At 49.2% G+C, this 22,869-nt stretch overlaps 1 protein-coding gene and 1 long non-coding RNA gene across 3 annotated transcripts in view; one reads left to right on the top strand and one right to left on the bottom strand.

Annotated features, from left to right (window-relative positions):
• Positions 1–22,869, bottom strand: part of FAM110A (family with sequence similarity 110 member A) — a 118,727-nt gene that overhangs the window by 69,552 nt on the left and 26,306 nt on the right. The window contains exons 3-5 of one of the 2 annotated variants that reach the window (XR_012374737.1): positions 19,948–20,137; positions 19,043–19,138; positions 10,146–11,643 (exon numbers count right to left, since the gene is read on the bottom strand). The gene's annotated coding sequence lies outside the window, so the exon portion shown is untranslated. Of the gene's footprint in view, positions 11,644–16,220; positions 16,365–19,042; positions 19,139–19,947; positions 20,138–22,869 lie in introns of those variants that run through there. The other variant, XR_012374738.1, reaches the window with a different exon arrangement.
• Positions 10,031–21,695, top strand: LOC112827721 (uncharacterized). Its single transcript, XR_003209308.2, has 5 exons — positions 10,031–10,152; positions 12,946–13,078; positions 18,376–18,481; positions 18,743–18,891; positions 21,632–21,695. It is a non-coding gene; the product is annotated as an uncharacterized lncRNA (long non-coding RNA).

The raw sequence follows: 22,869 nt of genomic DNA, 5'->3' as shown, positions 1-22,869 counted from the left end.
GAACAAGGAGGATTGCAGAAGAGCCTTGAGGAAATCAGAACCCTGGAATCCTGGCCACAAATCTGTCCCTGTCTCACAGAGTGACTGCACTATCCCATCCATACAATGGTGGAGGATTGGTGTCTAAGGGCCCTGTCAGGTCCACCTTTCAGCTGATGAAGTCAGGATGGATTTGAATAGGAGGACTGTTTTGATGTGAGAGCAGGAGGCAAGGAAAGAAGGGCATTCTAGAGAGTCCCATAGGAGCAAAGGTCCAGAGGAAAGAAAGTGCAGGGCAGGTGCTGAAAAAGGACAAGAAATGGCTTCTATAGAGGGTCCCCGCGATGGTGTACATAGAGGAAAGCAGGAGCCTAACATGGGGCTCGAACTCATGATCCTGAGATCAAGACCTGAGCTGAGATCAAGAATCAAATGCTCTTTCCATGCAAGGAAGTCGTATCAGTCTGGACTCTTCAGTCACAGGTGAAAGAAAGAAAAAAAAGAAATTATTGATTTATATAACTGAGAAGGCCAGGTTATTGGCTTTCAGGCATGGCTGGACCCAGGTGCTGACATGTTTTTGTTTTTAAGATTTTACTTATTTAAGAGAGAGAGAGCACAAGTGAGGGAGAGGGGCAGAGGGAGAAGGAGAAGCAGGCTCCCCACGGAGCAGGGAGCTGATACGGGGCTCAATCCCAGGACCCCAAGATCCTCTGCAGAGGCTCAAACAACTGAGCCACCCAGGTGCCCCCAGGTGCTGACATGTTACTGTGAAGATCCTGTCTCTCCCTCTATCTTGACTTTGATTTCTTTTTTTACTTTATTTATTTTTAGAGAGAGAAAGAGCATGTGCACGCACACCTGAGTGGGGGAGGGGCAGAGGGAGAGAGAGAATCTCAAGCAAACTCCCCACTGAAGGCAGAGCCCAACACAGAGCTTGATCCCACAACCCTGAGATCATGAGCTGAGCCCAAACCAAGGGTCAGACGCTTAAGTGACTAAGCCACCCAGGCACCCCTTGACTTTGATTTCTGTTTGTTTGTTTGTTTGTTTGTTTGTTTGTTTGTTTAAAGTAGGCTCCACACCCATTGTGGAGCCTAACATGGGGCTCGAACTCATGATCCTGAGATCAAGACCTGAGCTGAGATCAAGAATCAAATGCTCTTTCCATAGTTTGGCTATTGTGGACATTGCTGCTATAAACATCGGGGTGCACGTATCCCTTCGGATCACTACATTTGTATCTTTGGGGTAAATACCCAGTAGTGCAATTGCTGTAAAGAGGGCACGTTCTGCATGGAGCACAGGGTGTTATACACAAACTATGAATCATGGAACACTACATCAAAAACTAATGATGTAATGTATGGTGATTAACATAACATAATAAAATAAAATTTAAAAAAAAATCAGATGTTCAACTGACTGAGCCACCCAGGCACCCCTTGACTTTGATTCCTTCATTGTTAGTTTCACTCTCAGGGAGACTCTAACCTCGTGGAGGCAAAGGTGACCACCCATAGCTCCAAAATCCATCACACAAACTACACTGGTGGAAAAAAAAAGATTCTCAAACCCTCCCATGGCATTATCCTGGACCCTTTCCTTTCTCTTCCATCTAACATTAGATTTATCCTCAAATCTTATTGGATCTACCTATAAAAGAGTTTCAGAATCTACTCACTTCTTTCCACCTCCACTGATAACAGCCTGGTCATGCCACCCTTATCCTTCTGTTTTATTGATTTTTTATTATTTTTTTTTATGTGGGCTCCATACCCAGCATAGAGCCCAATGGGGGCTCAAACTCACGACCCTGAGATCATGACCTGAGCCAAAACCAAGAGTCAGTCGCTTAACCGACTGAGCCATTCAGGCTCCCCACATCTATTTTATTTTTTAAATTGAGATGTCATGTTCATGTAGATGAGACCACAACTGGACATGTACATTCAGATCAATGAACCTTCACACAGTGAGCATGTGATGTAACCTCCACAGAGATCAAGATAAAGAGGCATGGGAGCACCCCAGAAGCCTCCCTCAAGCCCCCTCCTAGTTACTAACCCCCTTAATGGTATATCCCAGTCACCATCATCTGTTGCCTGGTTTAGTGCATCAGTTCCCAGCTGTCTCAAGCTTTCACTCCTGCATCTCTCCATTAATTCAGTTACTTCAGTCAATTCAGAGATCCTGTAAAATGTAAGTCAAAAGATGTTTCTTCTCTTCTCAAAACCTTCCCATAGCTCCCATTTTGTTTGGTATAAAAGCCAAAGTTCCTACCACAGCCTGTAAGACCCTACAAAAGCTGGCATCTCCTCCCCCTCTCACCACGCACCCCCCTCCCCCCAGCATCCCCTGCTCCATCTATACTCGCTTCCTTCTGTTCCTCAAACACTCTCAGGCACGTAAGCACAGAGCTGTTGTATTTGCTGTTCCTACTGCCCAGGATCCTCTTCCTCTCCCAGCCCCCATATTGTCATGGTTCACTCCATCACCTCCTTCAAGTCTGTGTTCAAATGTCCCCTTCTGACATCTGCTCCCACCCAAGATGGAGTACTGGGGACTGGATTTACTCTCCCACCTGAAACAAACAAACAAGCACAAACAAACCAGGCAAAAGAATATGAAATGATAGTTTTCAAGACACTGGGCATCAGGCAATAAAGCGATCTCTGACAGACCGGAAGCAAACAAGATAAACCCTATAAGGGCCCCAAGTATACTGCCTGGGAGGAGTTTCCAGATCCTACTGCAGGGAAGGGGAAACCTAGGTGAAACCCAGAAGATTCCCTGAGTTAAGGAAATTCAGCTGAGAGTCCAGGAAGACGAAGGGGAACTGAGTTTGCAGGACAGAGTATCAGAGAGGAGAAAGCTGATGATCCCAGAAATCTGCAGAAAGTCCTCCTGGAGTATTAGGCTGAGCACTGGTTGGGAAAACTACTCTGGTTGGGAAAAAAAAACATGGGAGAAGACTAGAGAACAGTATCCAACAGTCACACAGGACCAAAAACAGAGCCAAATAGAAAAAAATCATAACCCATGGGGCACTGGTTACAGTGTTCAGGAAGGTCTTTTCTCAGTCTTGGTAAGGAATTAGTCCTCAACAGAGCACTGCTCTGAACCCACCCAACAAATCACAAAAGCAAGACTTGAAAGCATCAGACTATTTCCAGGTAATGCAACTGAATCTCAGAGCAAAATTCAAGAAAATATAGAAATATAAAAAATATATGGCATCCAACAAAGGTAAAATTCACAGTGTTTGGCATCCAAACAAAAATTACCAGGCATGCAAAGAAACGAGAAAAGATGATCGATAATGAGGACAATAATGAATCATTGGAAACTGACACAGAAGTAGTGGATGAGAACATTAAAAGAATTATTAAAACTGTATTCTGTATGTTTAAAACTTAAAAAGACACATAGAAAACACTGAAAGATCCAAATGGAATTTCTAGAAATGAAAACTACAATGTCTGAAATGAAAAATATGCTGGGAATAATGCCTGACTAAACACAGTAGAAGAAAAGATGAATGAATTTGAATACATAGCAAATAGAAACTACCCAAAATGGAACACAGAGAGGGGTAAAATTAATAATCATAAAAAATAAAGAAGAGCATCAGGAGCTGTGGAACAACTTCAAGCAGCCTAATGTGTAACTGAAATACCCAAAGGAAATATTTGAAAGAGAATGGCTGAGAGGTTCCAAATCTGATAGAAGATATAAACCTACAGATCCAAGAGTTTCAACAAATCACAAGCACAAGAGACAGAAATCAGGGCGCCTGCGTGGCTCAGTCGGTTAAGTGTCTACCTTCACCTCAGGTCATGATCCAAGTGTCCTGGGATTGAGCCCCGAGTTGGGCTCCTTGCTCAGCAGGGAGTCCGCTTCTCCCTCCCCCTGCCTTTTTTTTTTTTTTAGATTTTTTTTTTTTTTTGACAGAGTGAGAACGAGAGAGCACAAGTAGGGGGAGCAGTAGAGGGAGAGGAAGAAGCAGGCTCCCTGCTAAGCAGGGAGCCCAATGAGGGGCTCGATCCCAGGACCTGAGCCAAAGGCAGCCACTTAACTGACTGAGCCACCCAGGTGCCCCCTCCCCCTGCTCTTGCGCTCTTACTCACACACTCTCTCTCTCCCCCTCTCAAATAAATAAATAAAATCTTTTAAAAAATTTTTTTAATTTTTAAAAAGAGACAGAAAGAAAATTATCCATCATGATCAAATTGCTCAAAACCAGTGACAAAGAGGAAGATGTTTTAAAAAGAGAGAAGAAAGGCTTGTTAAATACAGGGAAACAAAGATCAGGATAATGGCAGATTTCTTTTATTTTTTTTTTAAGATTTTATTTATTTGACAGAGAGAGACACAGCAAGAGAAGGAACACAAGCAGGGGGAGTGGGAGACAGAGAGGCAGGCTTCCCACCAAGCAGGGAACCAGATGTGGGGCTTGATCCCAGGACCCTAGGATCATGACCTGAGCCGAAGGCAGGCGCTTAACAACTGAGTCCCCCAAGTGTAACGGCATATTTCGTGTTGGACACAGGATAGGGGAGAAAATGGTGGAGCAAATCTTTTAATTCAATGAAAGAAAAAAATGCATCAACATAAAATTCTATACGCAGTTAAAATATCCTTCAAAAATGAAGGTGAAATAAAAATGTTTTCAGACATACAGAGTTGAAAGAATTCTTCACCAACAGATCTGCACTACAAGAAGTGATAAATGAAATGCTTTAGACAGAAGAAAATGATACCAGATGGAAATGCGGATCTACACAAATGAAAAAAGAGCACCACAAATGTTAATTACATGAGTAAATATATAAGATTTTTATTATTTAATGTCCTTAGAAGATAATTTACTGTTTCAACAACAACAATAATATTTTTTGGAGTTGTAACATCTACATAACTAAAATATAGGACAATAAAATCAAAATCAGGAAGAAAGAAAGGGAAGTGTACTATTATAAGGTCCTTATACTACACATGAAGTAGTATAATATCACTTGACGATAGACTGAGGGCAGTTAGAGGTATATACTATAAATCCTAATGTAAACACTGAAATAACAAAATGAAGAATTACAGCTAATAAATCAACAAAGGAGGGAAAAGAGAATAACAAAAAATGCACAATTAATCAAAAATAAGGCAGAAAAATAAGAAAAAGGAAATGAAGAGCAGATAGGACAAATAGAAAACAAATAGGGAGCAAACAAATAGACTTAAATCTAACCATATCAATAATCACATTAAATGCAAATGGTCTAAACACCTCCAATTAAAAAGTAGAGTGCCCAATTGGATTTTTTAAAAAGACCCAAATATGTGCCACCTACAAAAAAAAAAACAAAAAAAACACCTTAAATATAAAGACACACGTTAAAAGTACAAGGATGGAAAAAATATACCATGCTAGCACTAATCAAAAGAACACAAAGTGGCTTAAACAACAAAAACGTATTTCCTCACATTTATGGAGACTGGAAGTCCAAGATCAAAATATCAATAGCTTTATTTCTTCTGGGGTCTCTCTTTTTGGCTTGCAGATGGCTGCCTTCTGATTGTGTCCTAATGTGGTCTTTCCTCTGTGAGCACACATCCCTTGTGTCTATTGTTTATCCAAATTTCCTCTTCTTTTTTTAACTTTTATTTATTTATTTATTTATTTATTTATTTGAGAGAGAGTGCTCTCGCGCACGCATGTGAGTGGAGGGGAGGGGCAGAGGGAGAGGCAGAGAGAGAATCAGAAGCAGGCTCCATGCCCAGCACGGAGTGCAATGCAGGCTAGATCTCACCAGCCTTGAGATCATGACCTGAGCCAAAATCAAGAGTCAGATGCTTAACTGACTGAACCACCCAGTGCCCCCCCAAATTTCCTCTTCTAAGGACACCAGTCAGATTGGATTAGGGCCCATCCTAAAGGCCTCATTTTAATTTATTTACCACAATAAGGGTCCTGTCAACAAAACATAGTCACATTCTGAGGTAATGGGGGTTAGGCCTTCAACATATGAATTTTGGGGAGACACAAATCAGCTCCTAACAGGAAAGGAAGGGAGAAAGTTTGGGTGAAAAAACCCACAAACACACTCAGAAAAAAGAAAGCTGACTTTGAATACCTAGTCTAGAGAAAGCCAGTGTTAAATCGTTGTGAACTTGTGATGATCCAACTCCTAAAGGTATCAGAATATATACTTTAAAAAAAAAGAAAGAACATTGGGTGGCTGTTTAATATCAAACAAAGGTTATTTCAGAGCAAAAAATCTTACCAGGGATAGATATAAGGTCATTTTATAATGAATAAGAGGTCAATTAATCAAAAGCACATAACATTTTAAATGTTTATGACCCTGATGGCAGAGATTCAAAATACATGAAGCAAAAACTGATAGACTTGCAAGCAGAAAGAAATCCTCAATTACAGACTGAGATTTCAAATCCAAATAATTGAAAGAACAAATAGAAAATCAAATGTCACCTTCTTCGTGTGTCCTACCTTGACCATCAATTCTAATTGCAACCCCTCACTCCCTACCCGTCTCTCCTGCATACATTACCTTCTGACAAAATATTTATTTTAATTAATTTATTTGTATAATGCCTAGAACAGTGTCTGACACTGGTTGTTTTAGAAAATTCTCAAAAGAAAAATCTGTTGAATAAAAACATGATTGAAAGACTGTTAATTGCTGTTATTATGACTAGTATTATGTGACTTTGCATGTAGTCTCATTTTTTTAAGGATCTTATTTATTTTAGAGGGAGTGCGAGCTCGGATGGGTGCAGAGGGGTAGGGAGAGGGAAAGAACCCCAAGCAGACTCTGCGCTGAGCGCGGAGCACAACATAGAGCTCGATCTCACGACCCAGAGATCATGACCTGAGTGGAAACCAAGAGTCGGACTGAGCCACCCAGGCGCCCTGTGACTTTGCATGTAGTCTTTATTGTGATTTCATTGGTTAGAACCCAACAAAATCAATATTGGAGGCCCAGAATTCCTAGAACATAGGGGCAGAATCCCAGAATGTTTGAGTAAGATGCATAGAATGTCAATAGTCTAGAAAATCAAAAGCCTACAATGTTAGAATTTGGGGATGTTTAGAGCCAGAACATCAGAATCAGGGACGCGGGTTGACGAGGGGTCTAAACCTGCTTGGGGGGGTGGGAATGTGGTTTGGAGAGGGGGCTGTTCAGAGTCAAACAGCATTTTTTTTTTATTATTATTATTATTCCTCTGCTGGTTCTGAGCGTCCCTTAATAGTATCCATACAGAGGTGTATACCCAGCTAACTAACTCAGCTCAGCAAAGGGACTGAGAAGCTAGCCACCCATGGCCTCAGGGGCTGTGGGAATGAGGGGAGTGAGGGGGGTGGGGTGGGGAGCGAGGCTATATTTCTTATTTCTCCATTTTAATTCAGCTCCTGCTTACGGGGCCCCTTCTGGACAGTGGGCCCGTGAGGCCTTTCAGTCACGCAAGACTGGAGGCTGTCATTATCAGAGGGGATTGCCACTTCCAGCTCCACGGGAATAAGGGGGAGAGTCTGCAGCCTACTGAGGACTGCCCATCATCCCAGGGAACCCTGCCCCACAATCCCCAGACCGGCTAGGGAAGCTGGGTCCCTGGGAGTGGGAGATATGGGGCAGAGGGTATACATCTCCAGGCCCAGGAGTATAGACTTCACTGCCCTGGCAATGCGGCATTCTGCTGGGGTCGGGGTGGGAGGGATCCAGCAAGTGGAGTCCGCACAATCCTCAGCTGTTCTGCTTTGTTTTTATCTACAGCTCTTATCACCCACTGAACCTCAGGTCTTATGTGTTTGCCTTCTCATCCATCTCCCAAACCAAATTGTGTGTCGATGAGGGCCGCCAACAGTTTGTTTTGTTCACGCTGTCCTCACCCTGTGGGGCAGCCGTGGACTCTGCCCACAGCAAGTCTTCCAACCGTGTTGCTGGTGGACTGCACAGATGAAGCTGCTTCTTCAGCCCCCATGCACAGGGATTCTTCCAACACCGGGTCACAGCCTCTGTGAGCACTAGTGAAGACTGAATCCTCTGCCCACACCCTGGCATGCTGGTGCTGATGCTTCCCCCTCCCCCCCCAGCCCCAAGCTCTGCGGGGACCACAGATTTTGAGGCCATGCCCAGGCACCACTCTATCCTGCTGCCCAGGAGAGTGATGAAACTCAAGGACCTCTTTCCAGCACCATCTTTCACCCATCCGTGTTTAACTGCGGCCCTGGGCCCATCCAGGGAAAACCACAGAAAATACCAAGAACCAACACCTGTGAGCACTTGCTGTGTGCCCAGCGCTGCACCAACCCTGGTCCCCACCCATCCCCTCCACCATCCCTGGACACAGAGTCCTTCCCTGACACACAATCTCAGGTAGTGAGTGGGGAGCATTTTTTCTGAACCCCTTGCCATGGGCCTCTACAATAGCCTCGGATTTACCCTCCATTAAGGACCCGGGTTCTCAACATTACCGGAATCAGAATGCCTTTTTGAGGCTGGGTCAACTGCTGGCAAAACCCCAGGAAAATGCACAAAGAGGCACGATCTATCAGGCAAATTCCCAGGGACTCTCCCTCCCACCCCGCCTCCACCACCGCTCTAGCCATTGAAGCCTGCAGACCCCCAAGCCAAGAACCAGGCGCTACACACCTGGGGTACAGGATGGGTAGCAGGATCCCCTCTTTTTTGGACACTGCTGGGAAGCCTCCTCCCCATTCCTCAGACTGCTACTGAGCTTCGCGGCCCCCCTTAATTACTACCGCGCTGCTTAATTGGGCGGCCCCGCGAGCGTGTGCGTGTGTGTGCGTGCGCGCGCGCGCGTGTGTGTGTCGGGGGCTCGGGGGCGTCACTCCTCACACATGGGGCGGCCGGGTGGAGTGGGGGTGCTGGCTCCCTGCCCAGGAGCGAGACCCCTCCCCCAGCCCCCCGGCCGCTGGAGGATTGTGCAGCTCAAACAGATGGACCGAGCCGAAGGGGCGGGGGCGCGCTGACGGGGTGCGAGACGGCAGCGCGGCGGCCGGGCCTCCCGGCGCCCTGACAAAGGCGGGGGCCGGCGGCGCGGGGCGCCTTATCAGCGCGAGCAGACCGGGCGGCCGGGCGGGCGCCCGCGGCCGCCGTGCAGGCGCACAAAGGCCCGGGGCCGCGCGGGGGGGCGGGGGGCGCGAAGATTAATTGCCCAATCAAGTTGTCGGCGCGGGGCGGGGGCGGGGCCGCGGCCCCTGGGGCCGCGGGGCGGCGCATAATGAAGTGTGCAAAAAGTTAATTTGCTCCGCGACTCGCTGCTCGCCACAATCAAAGGCGGGCGGCGAGGAGGGGAGGAGTGAGGAGTGTGGCCCCCGCCCCACTTGCGATCGGAGGGGGGGACGGGGGAACCGGGCACCCCCCCAGCACGGGAGGGAAGCGGAGGTCTCCAGACGTGATTTCGACCCCCCACTTCCGCCTGCCGTGTGTTCCCCGCAGGCCCCGTCCAGTCCCCTCGCCTGCACGCACAATGGTTGACATTTCTGGAGCGCGCGCTCTGTGCCGGGCACCGCGCCAAGCGCTTCCTGGTGTGATCTTTGGTTTCACAACCTGAGGAGGTAGGGCTAGGGAGCTGAGCATCCCGTTTTGTAGAGGAGGGGCCCGGGGCACAGAGATGCTAAGGAAGTGCTCCAAGGTCACACACAGGACACTTACAGGGCCGGAGCCGTAAGTGGGAAATGTCACTGTGGAAAGCGTCATAGACAAAATACACCGGACAATGTGGGGGATGATTTTACTCAAGCTATTGCAGTAGGGAGGGCACCGGAGATCCCAGGATCCAGATGTCCAAGCAGGGGGCGTTTGCCTTAGACTTACAGGGAGGAGCATACGGGTTACAGGTGGGGAATTTAGAGCTGGGATTGTCTTGCAATGGGGGAAGGCTCCTTGGTCAGCTGAACAGGAAATGTTTGTTTCTTCTTTCAGATGGCACAAACAGTTCTAATCTCAGCTAATCAACCACGAGACAAAGAATGGGAAGAGGAGAGTCTTTGGCTTTAACAGCAGGTTCAGGCAAAAGAAGAAAGGTCACAGGCAAATGAGGGAGTCGTCCAAGTCTTAGGAGAGTCATGAGAAAGATGGACGAGAGTCTTAGATCTAAGTCAGATGAGGAAGGTGGTTGCTTGTGGTAAGCCATTTCTCTGGACACAGAAGAGTAGTGGGATTTCAGAAAACAAAAGGTTGGAGGGATTTCTTAACCATCACTGTTTTCTAGGAGCACAGCAGGGCTTGGGTAAAGTTTAACATTGTCAAAAGGTTGGCTGATAGCACAGGTAGAGGCCTGGTACCCTGTAACAGCAGCTTTGCTGAGTGCTGGCTGGTGAGGAAGTCACTCCCCTGGGCATGCGACCTTGGACAAGGCATTTAACCTCTACTCCATAAAATGGAAGCGATGGTATCCCACCTCGTAGGATACTATTATCAGTGAGAGCATAAACAGCAAGCACAAAGCAAAGCACCTGGAACATGGTAGGTGCTCAATTAATGTCAGCTACGAGTACTACCATTTTCTCCAAAAGTAGTGGTGTCAGGATTTGCATTCAAGCTGCATGAGTTTCAGAGACTGCACGCTTACCACCAGGTACACTGCCAGATCTCCACGTACTGATCCAGTATTCAAACTCCAAACACAGCCCAAACCTGTGGCCCTGGTACTGGGCATCCTGAGAAGTAAAGGAACAGAGCTGCCTGCCCTGGGCTGCTCATCCCGTGAGGCAGGCCAGCCCTAAATGGACAGTGGCACAGAAGACACAGTGGCCGTGAGAGCTCAGGGGAAGCACCAAACCTGGGTTTAGGGACAGTTTGGGGGTCCTGGAGGTTGTGTCCCAAATGTCCACAGACCAGGTGGCACAGAGGAGCAGCCACCCCAGCCCCCAGGCCCTTCAGACTCCTCAAGAAGCGACTTCCAGGATGGGTTCACCATACTGCCTGGCAATGACTGGTGGCTCCTGAGTCCTGGTTCTCTGACCCACTGCCCAGGCCTGACTCTGGGCCCAGGCAGGATCAGGGGATTAGGGAGGGAGCCCTTGAGGGGGACAGGAGCCAGGCTCACAGGAAAGAAGAGGCAGGGTTACAACCAAACCAAGATTTATGGGCCCCCATCATAATAATGAAAGAAAGAAAGAAAAAAGGGACGCGTGTTCGGCAATGCCCAGGGACCAGGACTGCTGCCCTGTTACCAAAAATGTCGAAGCTCTCGACTCTGCAAATTAGCATAAAACATGCTGTTTTGCATCGATTTGCATGTCATTTGCATGCTAATGACTTGACGCCACAATGCACCCAGTCCCCTAAACAGCTTCTGGTCCTCGCTTTTCTCCTAGCCCCTGCCCCTTGTCTTGCATTGAGAAGACCAGGAAATCTGGGCTCTAAGCTAGGCTGGGCGACTCACTCCCTGTGGGGCCTGGGCTAGTCCCTGCCTCTCTCTGAGTCTCAGTTTCCCTGACTGTGAGCTGAAGGACACAAACCGAGAAAGGGTTTTCAAATTATGCTCCAGTAGCCCCCTTGGGGGCTGCAGACACAGAGACGGGGGAGCAGGTGGGGCGGGCGCCCCCCCTTCCATCACTTCCGAACAGCTGGGGCTCTGAGTAAAATTTCTCTTCAGCAATGCAGAGCTTCTCTGTTAAAAACAAAGACCAAAGTTTACAAACAAACGGACTTAGTTATCTCCAGCAAGTCTTTCTAGTACAACATTCTCTAAAGACTTGAATAGCAGTAACAATCGGAGTTAAAATATATAGCACTTAGCATGTGGCAGGCCCTGTTCCAAGCAACAGCTACACATAACTCTATCTTGACACAACTCTGGAAATACCTACTATTATTATATCCTCATTTTATAGGGGGATAAAATGAGGCACCAAAAGGCTGAGTAACTTAGCTAAGTTTAAACAGTTCAAAGAGTCAGACAGTCTGGCTCTAGAATTTACATGATGAGTTTAGCCAGGTCAATTCTTCCATTATACAGATGACATTGAGGCTCAGAGAGGGAGAGAGCATTTCTAAGCATAGCAACTAAACTGGCACTTGAACCTTGCTTCCTGCCTGAGCCCCAGGTTCTTTGCCAGGGGAAGGATGGCCAGAGAAGAGAGGTCCAGGATTTCAAAGATGCTCAGGACACTTCTCTCTTGGTCCAATGGACTTGCCAGGATGAGGGGTGGTTTCTTCCCTGGCCACCCCCAAAGCCTGCTTCCTCCTCCTCAGCCAGCCTAGTACCAGCTGGTAGACTTCAGGGAATAGGCTCCAGAACCAACCAGGACAAGGCCCTAAATCAAGGCAGCCAGCAGGCTAGTGAGAGCACCAGGTGTGCCCGTCAGAGCCAGCACACAATGCCCTGCCGGGCTGTGCAGGTGGACACCCTGCCGAGGGGGACTCCACGGCAGGGGGCTGGGGGGGCTGTATCTCTGCAGGGGCAGCCGTGCCAGGCCAGCAGGTGCTCAGCCCCCACCCCTTGGGGGTCCGGTTGGGAAACCCCCAGATGCAGAGATGACTGGCCTCCCTGAGCGGTGCCCCACAGGGGGCCAGTCTTCCCTTTCTCCATTGAGTGCCCCTCGATGGCACCCTGGCCTTTCTCAAGCCCCTTCCCTCCCACCAACCTCTCCCTCTGATCTGCCCCCTCCCACCCTGCTCCAACCACCCTGGCCTTCTCTCAGCTCCTCCCTCACCCCAAGTTCTGCCCTGCCTCTGCACCTTTGTGTGTGTTGTTCCCTCTCCCTGGAACACCCTGCTTGGCCCCTTCACACCCTTCAGGTCTCAGCTCCAGAGCCACTTCCTCAGAAAGGCCCTCACCGGATTGCCCCATCTAAAGTCAACTACCACTACTTTCCCTGCCCCCTCCCTCCCTGGCACTTAACCTTGTTTTCTTCTCGGCCGTTATTACAATCTGAATTTATCTTGTTTATTTATGTGCCTCCTCGTGTAGTGCCTGTCTCCACCGCTAGACTCACTGCAGGAAAGTCAGGACGGTGTCTGTCTTCCAGAAATATAGTTCTCAATAAATATTTGTGGAAGGAATGAAAAAAGAGGGAAAACAGTAGCTGCCGCTGATTTATTTGGTGAGTGTCGGTCTCCCCCTCCCCCACCCCGCCCCGGAATGTCAGCTCCAGGGGAGACAGGGATCTAGGTCTGTTTTCTCTGTGGCTGTGATCCCAGGAGCTAGCACAGTACCTGGTACACAGTAGGTGTTCAATAATATCTGTTGCATGAATGAGCCAAGTGTGCAAGGTCTCTGCACTGGGAGGCAAGAGACCTCGGTCCCTTCGCAGCAAGCCACTGATGGGGTGTAGGACTCTGGGCAAGTCCCTTCCCTCCAGGGACTTCGATTGCCCCATCTGAAAACTGGACTCTGGAATCCCTGCCGCCATCACCAGGACTAGGGAAGGTTAGGTGCGGCCCACCTCCCTCACTCCCCAGGGGAGGCAGATGGGGCAGATACCAGGAGTCAAGGGACAGGCAAACCCGGATATTGATCGAGACATGGCTACCAGGTGGCTTTGTGACCTTGGGGAAGTCACCGTCCTTCTCTGAGCCTCCATTTCCTCATTGGCAAAAGGGGCACAGTAGCTGTGAGGACGACATGGGACAGTGGAAGGAAAAAGCGTTGTGCCAACTGTAAAGTGCCATATGCCCGAGCAAGTCACTTCTCATCAGCCAGGCCTCGCGGCAGAGTGGTCGCTATGTGGCTCCGCCCAGCACGTGCTCTGCTTCCTTATCTATAAACGGGGCCCCCAATAGTGCTGGCCTCCTCCAGGGCTGTGGTGAGGATTAAAATGAGAAAATATATGTGTGGACCTGGCACATAGTAGGGGTTTTAGAACCACAACCCTACTAACTGCCTCTGTAGCTAATCCTGTCCGTTATTTGGATTTCCCAAATAATCGGGGCACAAGGGAGACCCAGGGTGAGGGTGGGGGTGGGCATGGTTTGAGTTCAGTGTCGGGGGCGGATCCGGGAGGATGAGGCTGGAGAGGTGGGCCAGGGTGAGATCAGGGGGCCAGCCCCGGGAGCTTAATGGAGATGTAAACTTTGTCATGGAAGCAGGGGGAGCTATAGAATGATTTTACACAGCAAAGTAAAATGATCTGATCTGAGTTTCAAAACAATCCCTCTGGCTGCCAGGCTGCCACTATGGCTGGTAGTTTCCCATGCTCGCTACCTCCCTTTCCCTCAGTTATTAGAACCCCTAGATATAGCTGGGCACATGGACCCCCAGACTAGAGACCACAGTTCCTAGCCTCTCGCCATTAGGTGTGGCCATGGGTCTCCATTCCAGCCAAGAGGAGGTAAGAAGACCACCATATGCAATTTCTGGGAGAGGTCTTTGTGGAGAGGGGGAACATTCTTTGCCTCTTCCTCCTTCCCTTTGGCTAGAATGTGGACATGATAGCTGGAGAATGAGCAGCCATTTTGGACCAAGGTGTTGAAAATGGTGGAACACAAGATAGAAGCAGCTTGGGTCCCTGGGCATTGAGGAGCCATCTTGTCAGCCTAGGGCTGCCTACCTCCAGGCTGTTCATAAGAAAGAGAAACCACTGTTTGTCTCCTTTAAGTCACTCTTCTTTTGGGCTCTCTGCCACGCACGGCCAACTCCAAAACAAACAGATCCAGTTAGCACAGATGATCTTGGAGCTCTGTGGCCTACCTTGAGGTGTATGGGGCAGAGGACTCTGCTGGCCTTCTGCTTCCTGCCCACACTAGCCCTGAAGCTCCTGGCCCAGGCTACCTAGCTCAGCCCAACTGAGGGCACAGCCCAGCTCAGCCCCACTGGCTGGCATCCCCGGGTAGACTCGGCTCTGACAGGTGAAGAGCTCCCAGGGGGCCTGAGACCAGGGATCTTGCTGCTATCCTTGCAGCTTCGAGGGGCAGGGCAGAGAGGACAATGGCAGGATGGCATTGTCTGTCCTCATGGGCCACCTCCAGCCCCTTGTTACCCACCCTCCACATGACACCCAAGAGACCTTCTTAGTGTCCTCTCCTGATCCCACAAATTCTGCTTTGGTGCCTTCCTGTGGCCCCCAGGACCTTCAAGATGATGTCCAGTCACCTCTCTGGCCCACCGGGTTTTGTAGGATGTGGCCTGATTCTTCAGTGAAACACAAATCCCCGCTCTGCCTCTTCTGAGTTCTGTGACTTCAGGTAACTTGCTGAAGCATTTTAGGGTTTACTTCCCTTATCTCTGAAAGGGAGATGATTAGAACAGCGACTTCCTATTGTTGTGGATCTTCAGTGAGTCAATGTGTCGGTTCCAGGCATTCACTGCTGTGTAACAAACCACCCCAAACACAGTGTTGTAGTCAAGTTCTCATGCTCACAGATTCTTAGGGGTCAGGAATTCAGACAGAGCACAGTGGAGATGGTTTCCTTCTGTTGTACAGTATCTGGGACCTCAGCTGGAGAGAGTCAAGGGTTGGGGGCCAGAATCATCTAGAGGTGTCTTCCCAGAATCATCTAGAGATGTCTTTCCTGACATGTCTGGCAATCGAGACTAGTTCAGCTGAAGCTATTGGCCAGAACACCTATGTGTGGCCTCTCCTTGGGTCCCAGGCTTCCTCACAGCGTGGTGGCTGGGTTCCAAGAGGGAGTGTCCCCTGAGACCCAAGCAGAAGGGACATGGCCACCTCCAACCTGTCCTCAGAAGTCATACAGAAGTCACTTCTGCCACATTTTGTTCCTGGAAACAGTCACAGGAAGAACACAGACCCTACTTCTTGATGAGAGGAGTATCAAGGAATTGGGAACTATAATTTTAAACAACTGACACAATGCCTGGCTCACCATAAGCACCCAGTAAATGTTAAAATAACATCAGGGTCTGGTGCTCTTTGTGTTCAAACAGTCGTATCAGCTGACACTAGGCATAAAGGGGTTAATGCAGAAGGCATTAACAGCCCCATGAGGCCAGAACCAGCACGGAAAGATAGAGCTTGGATAATAAGAGCTAACATGTCTTGGGTTCTTACTGGACGCCAGGCACTGAGCCAAGCACTTTCCATGCATGATCTTATGTAATTCACAAAGCAATCCAAGGGGTAGGTCCTATCATTACGCCCATTTATTAATGAGGAGTCAGAGGCTCAGAGAGGCAAAGGGTCCTGCCCAAGGCCACACAGCTAGGAAGAGGCACCGGCAGGATTTGAACTCAGGCAGCATGTTGTCAGAGCTGGTCCTCCCTTCCTGAGACGAAGCTGGGCAATAGCCAGGCTGCCAGGTGGAACAGGCCGTCCTGACTGTTTGGTGACAGACAGGGAGGGCCTGTACTGCTGGACAGAGAGCCAGGACCAGGAGGTTTGTCAGCTGTAAGCCCACAGTCGCAGGCTGGGGGAATGGGGCCAAGACCTCCGTCTGGATGGATGGAAGAGGGAGGGAGTGAAGAGAACCCAAGGAGCAAGGCAGAGACCCCCTCCAGAGGCAGCAAAGCACAAAGGGATAGAGATAAAGCCCCAGTCACTGGAGCTGAGCCCCAGGACCCCACGGGGCCCTGAGCTCTGCTCCCTGGAGCCCCCACCAGGCCGTCACTGGCCCCCCACCTGGAGCAGAGCTCAGGCGGCTACTGGAGGTCAGGAGGCCTCAGCTGCAGGGGAAGAGCAGGAGGGCGGGGAGAGGAACACCACTCAATGCTACAGCCAGGAGAGGTCACAGAGGGGACTCCCAACAGTGACGGGTCTGTAATGGCAACCAGCACACCTGCAGGGGCTCCAGACGGCTCTCCCTGGCACCCTCTGGCCTTGACTTCTCTTCTCATCTTGACGACTCCTGACCCCTCCCTTCTCTCCTTAGTTCCATCCACCCCCCACTCCCATTTTTTCCTTCTTTCCTTCTATCGCTTCTGCCATTCCTTTCTTTCATATTTCTCTCCCTTCTTCCCTCTTTCCTTTTTCCTTCCTTCTCTCCTTGCCTCCATTCCTTCCCCATTATGAGAACTCCCAGGGAGAAGCTCCCCCAAAGGCAGGGGAAATCTGGGCTCGACCTAGTCGTGACCATGGACTTCACCATAAGATGAAACATGACTCCTAAGCCATCACAAAACCAGTCCCAACAGTGCCAGGGGTCTGGGATGACCTCCTTTGTCTCTCCCAAAATCAGATGAGGGATGTCAACTCCTCCCGGCCCCAAAGTCAGGGGGGTTGCCTCCCAGAGCATCTGAGTGTCCTGAGTATTACCAGGATGGGGCTTCCGGGGGCACTGGATTACAAGCCCGTTCACCTCGGACTAACTGCAAGCCCCTCCGAGCCCTGGTTTTCTTGGCTGAAGCAGCCTCATGGGTTGAGAAGAGGGTAAGACGGACGCCCCCCACTCGCCCTGGGTCACAGGAGTGCTTCCGCCCTGCCTGGTCCCTTGCTGGCATGGGCCTCTGACCTTTCTCCCAGGCCCGTGGGGCAGAGCCAACTCCCAGCTGATGTTGGCAAGCGGCTAGGAGGGTGGACCGGCAGGCTGTCAGGGCCGGCCTTGTGCCCAGAGAACCTTCTGTGCCACTGTTCCTCGGCCAGGCAGGCCCAACCCACCGGCCACTTCCCGTGCCCGTGGCAGGACAGGGCTGTAGGCCCCTCCCCTCTTGCATCTCGCTCAGCTGACCAGGGTGGCCACCCACCTCCCTCCAGGCCCTGGAAACAGAAGTCTCCAATATAAATGCAAATTCACTGCAGTCCCCAGTCTCAGGCTGGCAGCTCCAGCGGGGCTGCAGGCTGGGAACAGGAGCTGACACTGGCCCAGAGGAGATAAGGCCCTTCTGGGCCACCCCCGCCCCCTACCCTGCCCACTCCGCAGCCTGTCGGCTCCACAAACACCCCAGGGAGCCCCAGCCCTTCCCCTCTGCTGCCCCATAAGGCCTGTGATGAGCATGCAAAGCCCCCCCCGACACACACACACACACAACACCTTGCTGCAATCAAGGAGGACCACCGCCGTCCTCAAATCATGACCGTGTTCCACCCTCCTGCCCTCTCAGGAAGCAGGCTGGAGAAAGCACTAGGGACACGGAGGCTAATTTCTCCCACCATCCTCCACCGGGCTCAGGGCCACCACTAGCCCATAGCATTGCTTTGTGTGAGTTAGAAACAGGCAGCCCTTCTTCCTGGTGAAAGGCACAGCCCCTCCACAGGGTTCCTGGCAGCCTCTTAGTCCCCAGCGGGGCACCCTGGAGCCCAGCACAGCCTGCATGACTACACGCCACAGATCTTAACTGGACCCATCTCCTCTTTGGGACTTGGTTTCCCCTCTGGCTTGGGGAATCACCTAGGGAGACCTCCCAAGTGTTGCACCAATCCACTTAGGTTGAGCCCCTGGAAATGGACAGGGCAGCCTCTTGGGTAAGACCTCTTCTGGCTCCAATATTCTCTCATCCTTCCATTCCTAGGTCCCAGACATTCCAACCCATAAGCCACTAACTTCAAGAATGCTTAACAAGGGAGCAAGGCATCTCTGGCAGAAGATTCTATGATCCACATGAGACAGAAGTTGGGGTAGGCTTGGGCTCATGAGCAGGGCTCCCAAAAGGCCCAGGGTTCAAATCTAGTACATTCTGGCTCCAACTCTAATGTCACCTCCTCAGAGAAGCCTCGGCTGCTGATGGTCTCATATGGGGCATATGGGTCTCCCTTCCCTACCTCCAGAGACCATATCATACTGCCTATTGGTTTTCTTCATGGCCTTTATCGTTCTGTAAAATTGTCTCATTCACTTATGCCTTCCATGGTTACACTGTCTCCCCTCTCCCTTATTAGAATTCAAGTTTCTACAAGAGCAGGCACCGTGAATCAATAACTCCTTCCTCGACACTTTCTGGGGGGATCATGCCGGATCCCCTGACACAGGGTTAGCATAAGGCGTTCATCAAGACAGCCAAGGGTGCTTAGCAGAGAGTCAGCACACAGTAAGTGCTCAATAAATGTTAATGGCTATTGTTATCGTTGTCATGAAAAGGCTGTGGGCGTCCTGGTCCCAGAATTCCCAAGTCCTGACACAGCCTCCCACAAATCCCAAACCCGGCCCTGGGGCCAAGTCATGCTTGCCCATGTACTCACCCCATGACCACAGGCAAGTGGCTGTTTCTCTTGCTCAGTCTCCCTGTGTAAAGTGATGTTGCATTGCCAGGAACGTCACAAAGTTGCTATGAGTGTCTAGTGACATCAAGAGGGAAACACACTTTTTAATCCTGAATATGATTTCAATACTATGAAAAACTCTGCGGGCCTCTCCAGATTACCCAGCCTCTGAATGTGATGGCCAAATCCTCCAGAGCCCCCCAGCACCCTCCGCCTGGAATCGCAAGGCCCCGGTCTCCCCGACCCCATCCACCCATGTCTTAGGCTTCTTTGAAGGAGGGGTTTCCATGAAGGCAGAGTTTCTCAAAGTTTCAACCTTCCCAGCCCCCACCAGCGTTCTGTCTGTATTTCCTACAATTTCTTAACATTTTTTTCTTTAAATTGCCTCATTTAAAAAAAAAATAAAGCCAATTCATGCTCATGGGAAACTATATAGTGCTGCCACTAATAAAAATTAGCATCGATTTTTATAAAAAGAGGATATATAATTGATAATCGCTAAAATAAATGCTTAAGGGGCGCCTGGGTGGCTCAGTCGTTAAGCGTCTGCCTTCAGCTCAGGTCATGATCCCAGGGTCCTGGGATCGAGCCCCGCATCGGGCTCCCTGCTCCGCGGGAAGCCTGCTCTTCCTTCTCCCACTCCCCCTGCTTGTGTTCCCTCTCTCACTGTGTCTCTCTCTGCCAAATAAATAAATAAATAATCTTTAATTTTATTTTAAAGATTAAAATAAAAATAAATGCTTAAGTAGTAAAGTCTGATACCCCCAGCAAGATGCGAGTCCTGATCTAAAGTTTTCAAGTTCACAAGATGAGGGTTCTCCGGGGAACTTTTCTTTTATTATTATTCCTTTGTTCACTGGACAAACGTTTCCTGAGAACCTTACCTGCCCAGCCCAGGTGTCAGGAGCTGTAGAAGACAGCATTTCCAGCCCTCCACACACAACGGTCTCCTTGAGGCAGCAACTTACACCCTTCCAAATACAATTAATTAGCAGAGAATCATCACCCACGCTGGCCTCACGGGGGCATTTCTTGGCTCTTTTCTCTCAACACCAGCTAATAAGGGTGTCTTACCTGTGGAGGTGTGGGAAGGAAGGGAGTGAGTAAAGTCTGTATTGCCAGGGTGACCATCTACAAGCATGCCATTGCAATCAACATGCCCACTAACTACTCCTGCTCAAAATGCAGTCTCCAGGACCCCCTACCCAGTGCCATCCATCCACCTACGTCGCCGATTCTTGGGATGGGCAGTTTAACACAGTGGCATACTGTTTTCGGGAAAGGAATCAAAAGTGAGACCTCTGGCAAATTTGGTAAAATATATCCTTTCACTGGATGGGCAGTTTCTGTCCTAGGACTTTATCTAAAAGAAATCATCACGAATGTGGACCACAACAGCTGCAGGATGTTCTTGGCAGCATTGCTGATAAGAACGAAAAGTTGCGAACAAAGTGAATGTTCCTCAATAGGGGATTCAGAAAAAGATAGGATTGTCCACGTGATGGGAAACTACGCAACCATTTACCGACGATGCTGTAAAAATGTTCATGCTAGATTATTAAGTAGAAAAGTAACAGCAAAATAGGATGTACAATATGTTCCTTTTTAAATATATATACATATGCATTGTAGAAAGATTGGGATGGATTTGGGCTGGAGAGGATTTCTTAAACAAGAAACAAAAAGTCCAAACCATAAAGGCAAATATTAATACATTCATCTGCATTAGAATTAATACTCTGTTCAAAATTCACAATAAAAAAGTGAAACGATAAGCCACAAGCTGGGAAAAGTTTGTAACAGTCTGACTGACAAAGATTAGTATCCAAAATATACAAAGAACTCCTACAAATCAGTAAGACAGAGACAATCAAAAAGAAAAATGGGCTAAAAATTTGAACAGACATAAAGAATAGAAAACACGAACAGCCAACGAACATACACAAAGATGTTCAACGTCTTAGTAACCAGCGAAATCCAAACTAAGAGTTTGTTTTGTGTCCACTAGATTGGCAAAACTTACAAAGCAGGACAAATCCAAATTTGATCACTTATGCGGAACAAGGATTCTTTGGCACTGGTGACAGGGGGTCAATTTGTACAACCACTTTGAAGAACAACTTGGCATTATTTTGCGCTTACTCTACAGCTCAGTAATCCCATTCCTGGTGACGTTCTAGAGAAACTTGTATGTGTGCACAGGGGGTGTGGGCAACAAGGCTCAAACTGGCAGGACTGAGCCCTTCCCTCAGCCCCCTGTCCTCAGGCGCCTGATAAATTCTTCTTCCTTCCACCCTGTCTTCTGACTTTCTGTGGACGACATTGGACAATGCTTGCCCTAGGGCTGGGGCTTTAACTCTTCCACACCGCTGGGTGGTGTGACCCAGCCCTGTTGGCCAGTCACTGGACAAGGCAGATCCCATGCTCACCATCTGAGTGGAAGCAGTGGGATGAGCTAGAGCTGTAGTGACTGTCCTGGGGACCAGGGAGAGGCCAAGAGCGCTCAGGGTGTTAGGAAAAGAGGTGGCAAGGTGACAGTCATCCAAATAACAGACTCCTCTACTGCAGTACAAAGAACGGGCAGCTCCATACGAGCCAATCGGAAGCATCCAAGATAGGTGGCCAAGGGGAGAAAAGCATGCGGAGCAGCTGCAGTTGTGAAAAGGGGGAAGTAAGGTGTGTCTGCGCTTGATCACTTGTATGTGCATAAAATGCTTCTGAGAACAGGAACTTGGCCTTGGGGGAGGAGAAGGGGTGGCTGGGGTCAGGGATGGGGAGAGGCTTCACTGCATCCCCTTTTGTACATTTTTATTTTGTGCGTTGCACGTGATCCTACGGAAGATAAATAGAGTAAAAAATGGAAACAAGAAGCAGTCACGGGAAATACAACACATATGTAACTATGATGAGAGTTGAATTAGTTGCTGATCATCAGGCGACATAATGCTACTCCCAGACCATTAAACAGGATTGCTGTCAACTTAGTGAAGTTTTTTTTTTCTTTTTAAGAAATTTTTCCAGCCAGCTTTTTTCAGTTTCAGACTTTTCCATGGACGCTTGAAGAGCCTGTGGCTTCTTGCATTGTTCCTGTTGGGCCAAATGCGTGGAGTAGATCCATTCATCACCCAACACCCAGCAGCCCACCGGTTCCCCAAGGGCGACCCGTAGGTACTCATTCCTTTGACTTAAGTCATGTATTGGGTTCTACACTGAGGTTGCTCTTCAGTTAGAGTGAGTCCAAGGGGAATTGGCATGACCCTCCCCTCAGTCAGGAGCCAAAATGCACAAGGTCACTTTCTGGACCTCAGTTTCCCATCGGGTCACACGGTGTGTATGTGTCTCTCCACCTAAGATACTCTGCTCTGTCCTACCCCTCACCTCCTTGCTCACTCTTCTCCCACCACACTGATTCCTTGTTCTTCGAACCCCCCACTGTGGTCGGCAGAATTCCAAGATGTCCCCCAAGATTTCCAGCTCTCCTCCCCAGCCCCTGCAGGTGTCTCGGTCCAGCAGAATGCCCTGGACTGTGGACGTGATGGCATTTACTCACGTGATCAGGTCATGATATACGGCACAGGTAAGCTGACCTGTGACTTACAGAACTGTGAGCTAAATGGGTACTGTTTTAAGCCACTAAGTTTATGGTAATTTGTTACATGATAATAGAAATTAATACACACACACACCAGGCTGGCTCCACTCTGGCTTTTGTCTGATGGGTCCCTCAGTCTGGAAGGCTCTCCCCACAGATCTCCACAGGGCTCACTCCTGCCCTTCACCCAGGTCTCTGTTCAAACATCCCCTCC

This window comes from Callorhinus ursinus, unplaced genomic scaffold (assembly GCF_003265705.2).
Source record: "Callorhinus ursinus isolate GAN/ISIS: 27379988/994484 unplaced genomic scaffold, GSC_fseal_2.0 scaffold38, whole genome shotgun sequence".
Classification (NCBI taxonomy): Eukaryota; Metazoa; Chordata; class Mammalia; order Carnivora; family Otariidae; genus Callorhinus; species Callorhinus ursinus.
This window is presented reverse-complemented; position numbering and strand designations above follow the sequence as displayed.